This window comes from Nomascus leucogenys, chromosome 2, assembly GCF_006542625.1.
Source record: "Nomascus leucogenys isolate Asia chromosome 2, Asia_NLE_v1, whole genome shotgun sequence".
Lineage (NCBI taxonomy): Eukaryota > Metazoa > Chordata > Mammalia > Primates > Hylobatidae > Nomascus > Nomascus leucogenys.
Window position 1 is genome coordinate 350,517 of NC_044382.1, and position 12,317 is coordinate 362,833.

Below are 12,317 nucleotides of genomic sequence, written 5' to 3' on the forward strand. Positions count from 1 at the left end.
CCTAGGACCATGGAAACTGCTGGAACCAACTGGGACAAGTCCTGTGAGGAAAGCCATGAACACCAGCGGTAGGCCCAATGGGGACAGGTGTGGATGCCCGGGCTGGGTCCAGTGTGGATGGCTGTCATTACCTGGGATGGCCTCTATAAGGGTGGCTGGAACCAATTAGCACACGTGTGAACAAACTAGCTGGCCTCGATGAGGACAGTTGTGGACATCTGGGCTGGCTGTCATGTGAATGACAGAGAACTCCTTGGCTGGTTTAGATGAGGACCACTGTGAACACCGGTGCAGGCCTGGACGAAAACAGCTGGGAAGCCCTGGGCTGGACATAATGAAGGCGGCTATGAACAGGTGGCCTGGGGCCAATGAAAATGGCTCTTACCCTGGGCTTTGTGTCACTGAGAGGAAGCGTGAATTCCTGGGCTTGCCTTGATATTGATAGCTATAAAAAACTGTTGCTATAAAGAGCTAAGTTCATACAAACGAGGGAGGCTGTGAACACCTGGGCTGACCAGGATGGGGATGGCTGTGAACACCTAGCCTGGGCCCAGGGAGGACAAGTACTAACCACCTGGGCTAGCAACCAATGAGGACAGCTGTGAACGACTTGGTTGGGCCCTGTAAGAACAGCTTGGAGTGTTTGGGCTCGGCCCAAAGAAAACAGCTGTGAACCCAAGCTGGGCCAAGTGAAGCCAGCTATGAAAACCTGGGCTGGGCCAGTGAGGACAGCTGTGAACACCTGGGCTGGGTCCAAAGAGAACAGATGAGAACACTTGGGCTAAACCAATAATGACAGCTGTGGCACCAGGGATGACTGCCATGAAGAAAAACACTGTGGCTGGTCGCCATGAGCACAGCTGTGAATGTCTAGGCTGGGCCCAATGAAGACCCAAAAACACCTGCCCTGGTTTCAGTGAGAGCCACTGTGAGCGCTTGGGCCTGCCCCCATGAGGATGCCTACGAACAGCTGGCGGGGCCCGAGATGAATGGCTCTCAACACCTAAACTCACCCCGAGAAAGATGCTGTGAACCACTGGGCTAATCCCACTGAGGATGACTATTAACACCTGGGCTAGGCCCAAGTGAGGGCGACTTCGGCTGGACACGGAAAGGACGGCTGCGAACACCTTGGCTTTCTCTGATGAAGACGGCTATGAACCCATGGCCTGGGCCCAGTGAAGAAAGCTGTGAACACCTGTGCTGGTCCCAGTGAGGGAAGCTGCGAAAACCTGAGCTGGGCCCAGTAGAAGCAGCAGTGAACCACCAGGCTGGCCTCAGGAGGACAGCTTGGAACACTGAGACTGATCATGATGGCGATGGCCATGAACGCCTGGAAAGAAAGCTACCCGAAGTCGCGGCACGTCATTTTTATAAAGGGAGTACTAGTTCATCTGTTAACAGCAAAAACTGGCAGAATCATCATGCTCTGGCTTTTACGAAGCTGATCCCCATGATGAGAAAAATCCTATGAAGCTGAAATCGGAGATAACTGTTTAAAAAGCTGACTCCAATGGTTCTCATTAATGAGCTCTTGTAAAGCCCTTTTGGATAGAGCATTCCGTCTGATGTCTTTCATGGGAAAAAAAAAAAGGGGGCGGGGGCTCTGGGCAGAAAGGGGCAGAAGAAAGTGGAAGTCCATTCCTGGGGCTCACGTGCTGGCTGTGGCTTATCTCTGGCTGGGGCACTGCACAGCCAACCCGGCTTGTGCTTCCTTTCAGGCCCCAGCTCCCCGCCAGGCTGGCTCCTTCTCTGGAAGCCTCCCTACTTTGGGAATGATACTTCATTGATTCATTTGTTTGCAATTTTCCAGATGACATCATACTCAATTTTTTTTCTTTTCTTTTTTTTTTTTTTTTTTGCCTGTCTCTCCCTCTGTTCACCTGTTGCCTCTTAAATTCCCATTTGTCCCACTTCCCTGTCCTTTGGAAAAGTAGTAACACCTCCCAATTACCATCCTCCGCAGTCCACACTAGCTGCCTGCTGATTCCCTCTCCCTGTCATCATTAATAAAGGTGACACTGCAGCTTGGCATGAATGCAGGTCCTCCCCGACATGCCCTATCCTCCCATCTCTTGAAGCGTATAGTTCCCTGACTGCAAAACCCCTGCCTTTGAAGGTTTCTTCCTGCACCCAGCTCCCATATCTATATTCTGATCCACATTCGATTAAAGAAAGATCAAGTGACAGTGAAAAATGCCATTCAGAGAGCTGGCCTGGTGGAGTCCAGATATCAGATCAACTTATTAAAGCCCCATATCTAATAATGTCATCTAGAAAAAAAAAAGATGTCACAGTTGTCTGGACTGATTTGTTCTTCAAAATCTTCCCTGACTCTGTCGCCCTGGCAGGGCCAGAGAAATCCCAGCAAAAGTCTAATCGAAGTTAAAGCTTAAAGAGTTGATGGGGGGGATGCTTCCTGGGAACTATCGTGCAGGCCAGCCTCTCTGCAGCACAGATGGGGAAGCCATGGACCAGAGAGGTTGGGTGTTTTCCCCATAATCGCATTACAACCCAGTCACATGATCACAGCGTTGAGTTAACTCTATCACCCTCCACCACCTTCAAACAGCAGTCCCCTGAACCTCCAGGTTTCCCACAAAGTGACTGTTCTTTCCCAGCCTTATTTCGCCAGGGGGCTGTCCAGGTGCCCAAGATAAATGAACCTTAAGGCTGATATTTGAAAAATACATTCTTATTTTTCTGACCAAATAGATTGCCAGATGTGGGGCAGAACAAGCCATTCAGCAATTATTTTATCTTTCAAAAAACAATAGAATGCATGTCCCTATTACACCACTATTCATTGCCGCTTTGTCCATTACATTCTGTGCACAGCATCCAAATCTGGTTAGGAACATCAAATTAAAAACCAAACGACTGATCACTGAAGTCACTCTGCACAATGAAAATCGTCCGAACACGGCTTTCACGATCGTCCGAACACAGCTTTCACAATCGTCCGAACACGGCTTTAACGATCGTCTGAACACGGCTTTCACGGCACATGGGAGGCTTCACTTACATCACTGTAGCCAGAGACCCTCAAAAGGGGCAGCCTACAGGCCTCACGTGCTCACAGAAATGTTTGGTTTGGCTGACATCATGTTCCTAAAACATTTGAATTTGTTGTCAACATTTAAAAACCAGAAGAATTTGCATTAAATTCCGGATATTCAGTTTCTCTTGGACATTTGGAAGATCCAGCAATCCCAGTCTTCCCAAGGAGCTGCCCCCTGAAGAGAGCAGGCCCTTTCTAGGCAGGCAAGGCCTGGCCTCCTTCTAGGGTGATCAACTCATCTTGGTCTGCTGGGGGACTTTTCCTGGGAAACCCCTCAGTCCTACGTAACCAGGACAGTTGGTCGCCCCACCTAGTTCTCTCACTGATGTTATCTGCCTGGACCCTGTGGGTACTGCACGTGTGACCTCTTCCCAATAGCCTCCCCCATTCCCCTCTGGAGAATGACATGCAAAGCTGTCCACTCTGTGAATTCTCCCCACTCTCCTACATACCACCTACTCTCAACTTCTCTTCACTCCTTGGCATTTGCAAAAGCCATGGATGCTGACACAAATGAAGTCCATTTTTTTTTTTTTTTGAGATGGAGTCTGAGTCTGTCACCCACGCTGGAGTGCAGTGGTGCAATCTCAGCTCGCTGCAACCTCCACCTTCTGGGTTCAAGTGAATCTCCTGCCTCAGTCTCCCAAGTAGCTGGGATTACAAGCACCCGACACCACGTCCAGCTGATTTTTGTATTTTTAGTAGAGATGATATTTCACCATGTTGGCCAGGCTGGTCTTGAGCTCCTGACCTCAGGTGATCCACCCGCCTCAGCCTCCCAAAGTGCTGCGATTACAGGCGTGAGCCACCGTCTCCCAGCCATTTTTTCTTTTCTGAAACAGAGCCTTGCTCTGATACCCAGGGTGAGTGCAGTGGCGTGATCATGGCTCACTGTAGCCCTGACTTGCTGGGCTCAAGCAATCCTCTCACCTCAGCCTCCAGAGAAGCTAGGACCACAGGCACATGCCACCATACCAGGCTATTTTTAAAATTTTTTTGTAGAGATACAGTCTCGCTACGTTATCCAGAGTAGTCTCAAACTCCTGGACTCAAGTGATTCTCCTGCCTTGGCCTCCTAAAGTGTGTAATTCATTTTTAAAGACCCACACAAGTGCCATTTCTTCCCTTGGGGATCCTTCTCTATTCTCCCGGTACCAGGTAGAACAGGGCAGTCTGTCTCTGTGTTCTAAGCACACTCAGTTCTTCCTCCTTTTACTTTGCTCATCACCATTAACACAGCATCAAATGAGCTGACCCAGGGAGCACCCTTCCTCATAACTAGAAGGAATCAAAATTGTGATAAAATTGAAAAATGTGAAGATTTCGAAGCTTAAGTTGACATCTCAGTCTCTCTGCAGTTGTGAGCTCTGCACATCATTTATCAAAATGAAAAACGAAAACCATCCCACAAGTATCTGCACCAACTCCATAGCGACATTTACCATGCCAAAGTCGAAGAACACTCGGACCCACTGAACACTGACCCCCCTGTGTTTCTTCTGCCTGCAACGTGGTATCTTAATCATATGTTCATGTGTCTGCCCCCACTGGCCCTGGAGATACTCAAGGGCAGCAACCTTCTTCCCAATCCTGTATCCTCGATGCCTGGAACACAGAAATCACTCAGTAGAAATATCCCAAGGAGGGGAGTGGCTGGACTCCCATTAAACAGGATAAGAGGACTGCCTCATTTGTTGTGGTTTTAAAGGGCAAAGGTCTTCTCAGCTGTCCCAGTGCTCACAGGGGCGCTGAAGTTTAGACGAGTGCCCTGAGCCATATTACAAGCTGAAACAACCAGTCTACAGTTGGGGTCAAGCTCTAATTCTTTTGGCCATTTCTCATGGGATCATGAGATTACAAAGTGTTGTCAGCTTTGGGGTCTTTTCTGATAAGTAAAGAGAATTCTAGGAAGGTTTTCTCTCCTTAAAGCTTCACACGTGTGCATCCAGCATCCAACTTCCTCCTGGACATTTCCACCCCATGGGCAGCTCATATTAACATGTCAGCATGATCCTTCCCCTCTCAAACCTTTCTTCCTCATTCCCCTGTGCTCCTTCTCAGAACCAGCCACTTTGGCCAGGGCAGTAATCCGGCCATAGTCCTTTGTTCCACCCTTTCTTTTGCTCCTCCCACATTCAATAAATCACCAAGCCCTGGGGATTTAGAAATTTGTCTTGAAATTAAAAAAAAATCTTGAATTTGTTCATTTCTCTCCCCACACTCTTACTGCACTGATTGACGCCACTGTCATGACTCCCTGGATTATTGCAGTAGCCTCCTGAATGCGCCCCCTGCCTCCCACTGTGGCCCCTCTAATCAACTCTCCCTGTTGCAGTCAGTGTGAGCTCCCTACAATGGAAATGAGACTAAGTCTCACTTCTACTTAAATGGATCCCACTTACTCACAGAGTCCAAATTCAAACCTCTTAGCATGGTGTTAATTCCCTGCATGACCTGGCCCCTCTTCCCTTTTCAGCCTCATTTCTTCCACTCTTCCTACTCTTCCCTTTAACCTTTACCATCCGGCCACACAGAACTCATACTAATTCCCCTCCAACTTGCACATCCAGATCATATTCTGATCACCTCTGACAGCCTGACCACATGCTGTTCCCTCTACCAGAAGCACTGTTCAGCATCTGAGCCAACACACATATCTACGTAGCTTTTAACAACTGACCTAATCACCTCTACCGAACTTCAGGTCCCGTATTTGAAATCACCTCATCTGGAAAGGCTTCTGGGATTTCCACCACCCCTAGCAGGGTTCGGGGCCCTCCTCTGAACTCTCATGTCCCTGTGCATATCACTTTCACGGCACTGATGGCAGTTTTCAGGAACTCACCTTATCTATCTCTGTCGACCTCAGGACTGGGAAGGCAGAGACTGGCTCCGTGTCCTACTTTTTCCTTATCTCTTTATCCCCAGCACCTGGCACGGTGCCTGGCACACAGGACGCACTTCACCATTACTTGCTCAATGAATGGATATATAATATGATCTCAGATGGAAGAATCAGTGAAACATACACCGTGAAAGTGTATCTACGTAGCATGTGTTCATTTAAGTCCAACTTGATGGGACGTGGATTGGTGAAGGGCTCTCTTTAATCAAATAGGTTCCTCAAAAAAATCAGACAAAATTCTGGTCTGTATGGAAAGTAACTTCCTCATTGCATGATGGCTTGAGCCTGAGCAGGAAGGGGAACAGCTTGTGGAGTCCTGGCCATTCTTTCTGGCCTCATTTTCCACGGATGCAGTAGGAAACAACACTGGTCCCACAGTAAGGAGACCACAGTCTCAGCTCTGTCCTGCCACCTGCTGTTTCTGTGTCCCGCCACCTGCTGTTTCTGTGTCCCAGGATGGGTTGCTTTTCCTGTCTTGTCCTCACCTGTAATATAAGGGTATGGAGCCAGCTCCTATGCTGAGTGTGGTGATTTGAATTCACCCACAGCTCCTCCAATTACTGCTGTGCAGGCCTCTGTAAGTAATGCTGACTTCATGGGGATCGTATACAGATTAAATGTGATTACATTCCTTAAGTGGATAATGCCATTCTGCTCACAGAGTTCAGTGCTCAATAAATGGTTATACTTCAGCATACCAGCACATCACAGGGCTAAGTTATCAATGGTTATGTGGTAAAGCTACACAGGCATAGCTAAGATGTGGGGCTCTTTAACTCTGAGTCATGCCATTCCCTTGACCCCCCCAAAAAAAATCTTTTTGTACACATTTGCAGCCCATTATATCTTTGTAATGAAGCAACTAACCTGTTGGGAAAAAGCTGATGAGTGTTGGGAGAAGCTGAGGCAGGGCTTGCATGTAAGAATCCAGGGCTCAGAGCATAAAACCCGTCGCGGCCTTTGGAATGTGTCTGGACTTGCTGGCTCCTTGCTTCTTGCCCTCCTAAGCTCCTAGATCGATTGTATTCCCATTATCTCCAGTAGCAGAACATGTTCCATATAAACCCTTAACTGCCACTCAGCTGTAGATCATGCACTTGCCCTTTCAACCCCCACATTTTCACCACCTGTTTCTTTGTTTGATCACCAATAAACAGTCTGGAGTTCCAGAGCTCGGGGCCGTTGCAGCCTCCGTGCCCGCGACGGCACCCTGGTCCCACTGTCTCTCACTGTCTTTTTCTCAATCCTTTGACTCCACCAGACTTCGTCACCCCCATGACCTGGTGTCGGGTCTGATCACCCCAACACAACCCATGTACATTATGTTATGATTAAAACAATAAATCCTTATTGCACTAAATCAAGCCACCAATTATGTTCCTACCATAATGGGAGATTATATATCTCATCTTGGAATTTTTAAGGCCTTAGAACTTCGAAGTATGTTCTGTTGCACACTGCCATGTCAAGATTGGCAGAATATTGCAGAGGAAACTTTCCGGCTCTGCTGAGGTCAGTGAATGTTTCCCTGGTTCATCCTAGGTCTCCTTTGAGTCTCCAAGGTCCCAGCTGGTGGAGGAGCATGGCGATGCCTTTCCATTGGATATTCTGTTCCTGGATTCCTCCTCCAGCACAGGAACCACGTCAAAAGTGAGAGCCCAGAGGCCCGAGTTCTAGTCTTAACTTTGCCATCAATGAGTTAAGTGATTTTGGGTGAACTTTTTAACCACTATAGGCCTCAGTTTCCTCATCTGTAACATCATAAAGAGACCTAGACCTCCAAATTCTGAAAGTCTATAATTGGTACCCGAAATTAGATGTCAAAATTAATCTCCTTTCTTGTTCCTTGGAAGAGGTTGGGTGCTGAGGCCATGGTTCTAAAACTCTGCTGCACATTAGAATTATCTGCCACCCAGGTCTCCTGATGTCGGGATGTTTCATGCACCCTGGGTGATCTTCATACGTGGCAACATTGGGAGCCACTGCTCTTAAGGGTGAGTGAGCTCAGTAGACAAAATTGAGGCATGCTAACCTGACTCCTACACTAACCAGCTGTGTGATCTTAAGCATGCTATTTAATCTCTATCAGCTCTCATTTCTAAGCTCATCCCATAAGGTTTTGCAAGCAATAAGTAACATAATGCACGACAGTCTCTATCTTGCTACTCAAAAGTGTGGCCTGTGGGCCAGCAGCATTAGCATCATCTGGGAGCTTCTTAGAACTGGAGAATCGCAATTGCAAGCCCCAGCCCACAGCTGAAGAATCAATCTGATTCTAAGATCTGCAGCTGGTATTAGGCCCTTGGACGTTTAAGAAGCACTGTCTTAGCACACAGTAGGTATTCAATAAAATGTATCTTTCCTAAGCCTTCTCCACAATCCTCCCCTTTCACTCATTAACCATCAAGTAACACTTACACACTGTGCAGCAATGGATGATGGGCCCCTCGCTCAGTAAGTGGCACACAGTAGGGCTTCAACAGGTGTTTGGTGATTGAATTGATTCAAAAGGGAATCAAGCCTGGCTCCTCCTCTCAAGCAGCTCATGGTCCATGAGGAAAACTAAGATATGAATGCCAATATCCAGAACAGAATAACAGTCATGAGCGATGGAGACCCACCTTTATTTGCACATGTCCATGTGCCAGATACTAGCTAAGCAACTGACAAGCAGTTCCCCTTTGAATCCTCCAAGCAACATTGGGAAGTAGATGCCATTATTATCCACCTTTTACAAACGAGAACACTTTGGCTCAGAGAGGAGAAGCAGCTCATCTGAAACCACATTCAGCCAGTACATGGCACCAGTAAGATGTGAAGTCAGGACAGCTCCAGCCTGACCACTCAGTAGCACTGGCTGCCGGGAGACGAGGCAGAAGGGCTGACTTTCGGCTTACCAACTTTGACCACGGCCCTGTCTCTGGGCACTGAGAAAAGAGGAAAAAGGAAGCCCCGCAGGCAGGGATGCAGGATTTCTGTTCCCAGCAGAAGAGCTGGCCAGAGGGCCGCCAGCTCCCACGGGCCACTTGTCTGACACAGTTCACTGCATCTAGCTGCCCCCTCCCAGGCCTCTCTCCTGCTGCTTCAACATTTTACTTGCACATACATTCTGCAGATGATTCTAGTCTTCTCAATGACAGGCCTGGGCAACAGAAAAGAAATTTATAGTCTGAGCTTGAGGATGGGGGTGGAGCAACTTTCTGTAAACTGCCTGATGTGGGCCAGGGTCTGGGAGTCCCAAACCAGAAGTCCTGAACTCCAGGCTAAGAAAACGCGTATGGGTCACCGGGGATGAAGCAAAGAATGTAATTCCCCTGGGTCTTCCTCTGCACACAGATGAGTTCCCCCAAATCCGCATCTGAATCATGTTTTGGTCAGTAGAATTTCATCGTTCAACAGGAGGTGGTGGATGGCAGGGAAGCTGGTGGACGTATTCATTTGTAGCTCAATCTTCCTGTAATTCTCCTCCCCCTTCTTCCTCCCCTTATCCTGCCACTTTCATGGGGGTAGGGCTTTTGTTCCCTCCTCTTGGAGCAGTGGTTCTGTGTGGGCCCTGGAGCAGCCAGCAGCAGCAGCTGGCAGCTTGTTTGAAATGCACATTCTCAGGCTCCACCCCACACCCACTGAATCAGAGCATCTGGGGGCAGACCCAGTGGTCGATGTTTAACCAGCCTTCCCGGGGACTCTGCTGGGTGCTCAAGGGTAAGAGCCAGGGCCTTAGAGAGCATCTCTAGTGAGTGAATGATGCAAGGGGGAAGGAAGAGAGGCAAATGCTGCCGGTAGGGAGGAAGAGACAGAAATGAGGCAGGGGTGAGTTAAGATTCCGGGTAGCAAAGATCAGTAACTCCTGCCTTGATGTGCCCCAGAGGGGAATGGCTGTGTAAGTGCCCCCATGATGGCTGGTCCCTGGGCCCAGCACTACCAAACCAGCAAAGCCTCCAGCTCTAAGGCACATGCACAATTGTATGATGAACCTATCAGCAGTGACCACAATAGGCCTAGGACCAGAGGAGTCACCATGAATGCACTGCTAAGCATAGGTCCCCAGGGACTTTTGTATGACTCTCTGGATTGGGAGGGAGCAGGGAGGGATGGAGATCTAATCGAAGGTGAGATTGAGTTCCTGTCAATGCCAGCCAAGTCAGCTCAGGGCTGCTGTGGGTTGGATTTAATTTGATTTAGAGAAAACAGGGAATCTGTCATCATCCATCTCATCAGTTCATGGACATAAACTGATACCCACCCCACCTGGACCATTGTAAAGAGGCACCATTGTGAAGAGCATCCTCAGACCCTCCCGAACTCTCTTTTGCTGACAGCGCCTAACGAACACGGAGCAGAGGGGTGGAAGGTGCTGTTTCCTGATACACATATTCCAAGGGAACCCAGTGGATATTTCAGGGATGGGAGCTGTAACTGTAAAGGCAGCCCCAAAGCCCCACTTAAGCATCAAAATGTTAATTCTCCCACCCTTGGCCTTGGCCCAGCTAGAGCTTCCACCCTTACCCTTCCACTTCCCATCCTGCACCTGGCCTAGGGGTATTTGCAGAATACAGCCAGGCAGGAACAGGGCAGCTAAGGCTTTCTCTGTTCTGGGTGAGGAGAATTCTGCCTCATCCCTGGTCTGGCCTCAATATGCTTTCTCATTTTGATGTCTACCTTGACATTTGCCATCTCAAAAGAAAGTGCTTTCTTCCCCTTTCAACTCCTATGGTAGGTCTTATTTCCTTCTCTCTCTCTCTCTCTAATGGTTTTTTATCATTCCCTACTTTTTGTTGCTGTATTTTCCCATAGGTCATTTCAAGCAATAGACAGTAAGTTCCTAGGGGTTAGGAATCTTGTCAATCTCTTTGACTCACACCCACCACAGGGCCTGACACAGATGAGGCTTTCAGCCCATCCTTGCAGGCAGACGGAGAGACAGACACAACGACCTGCCTGACAACTCCAGGTGAATGTGTGCAGGCATCTCAAACTCAAGACGCTCGGCTGGAATTCTTCACCCTCACGTCAACTCCAGGTAGATGTTTGCAGCATCTCAAACTCAAGACGCTTGGCTGGAATTCTTCACCTTCACGTCTTTGCTCACCCCAAATCTGCTTCTCTTCTTTCTCTTGGGAAATGGTACCTCCATCCTCCCCCACTTTCCAGTTGCCTTTGTGGGAACCTTTGACATCTTTACCACTTTCTCTGTCTGGCCACATCCAACTCTTGACCAAGTTCTTTCTGACTGCATCTATAACATATGGCCAGATTCTCTCCTTTTCTCTCCACCCCAGGTCAGTCCACCATCCCATCTCCCTTACACTACAGCAGTAGCCTCCTAACTGGCCTGCATTTCCAATCTTGCTCCCTCCCCTCCAGGGAGCAACCAGAGTAGACTTTTAAAAAACCCAGTCCTATTACTCACATCTCTACTTAGCCACAACAAAGCATGAAGCCCTTAGCTCAGGTTCATCAGCTCCTATATATACTATGAACCCTAGTATATATATTCAGTTCATAGTCTATACCAAACCCTATATATACTATGACTTTTTTCCCATACATGCATACCTGTACAGTGTGAATATACTGGACAAAGGGATGATTCACATCCCAGGTGGAGAGAGTAGGATTTCATCACGTGACTCAGAACAGTGCACAATTTAAAACTTTGAATTATTTATCTGTGGATTTTCCATTTAATATTTTTGGACCACAATTGACTGCAAGTAACAAACCATGGAAAGTAAAACCACAGATTGTGCAAGGAGTGGACAATATAGAGGCTCGAATACAGTATCACACCAGCAGCGGTGACTAATGATGGCCAAGAATGTGGAGTCAGATGACTGGCCCTCCATTATTGGTCATTTCAAGTGATAGAAATCATCTATCCTAGAACCTCATGTTTCTTTCCAATCAATAATTTTCCTTTTTATTCCATTTCATCTTGAGTATATGGGATTTGAGCCTACTCATTTCTGAAAAGATGTGAGATGAATGGCAGGCTGAGAAACAAGACATATTAATATTATCAATGGCCTGAAATGAGTTCATCTACTAAAAGAAGCAGAAATAGCACCTTTCAGGCACCATAACTGAGCAGATGTAAACACTCAAGGATCTGTCTCTGAATTCTCTAACAGCTAAGAAAAAGATACCCATGTACAGTTTTTATCTTCTGACATGGAAAGCATACATAGCTTTCTGTGGGAACCATGTTATTTTCTCCTCTGGAACTATACACTGGTGGAAATTTATCATGGGTCCTTATAAAAGAACTTGAGAGAGGCAGGGCAGACCTTGCCTTAATCAGTTTCACAAAAGCATAAAATGCTCCTCAACCTGACCGTTCCATCATCCACC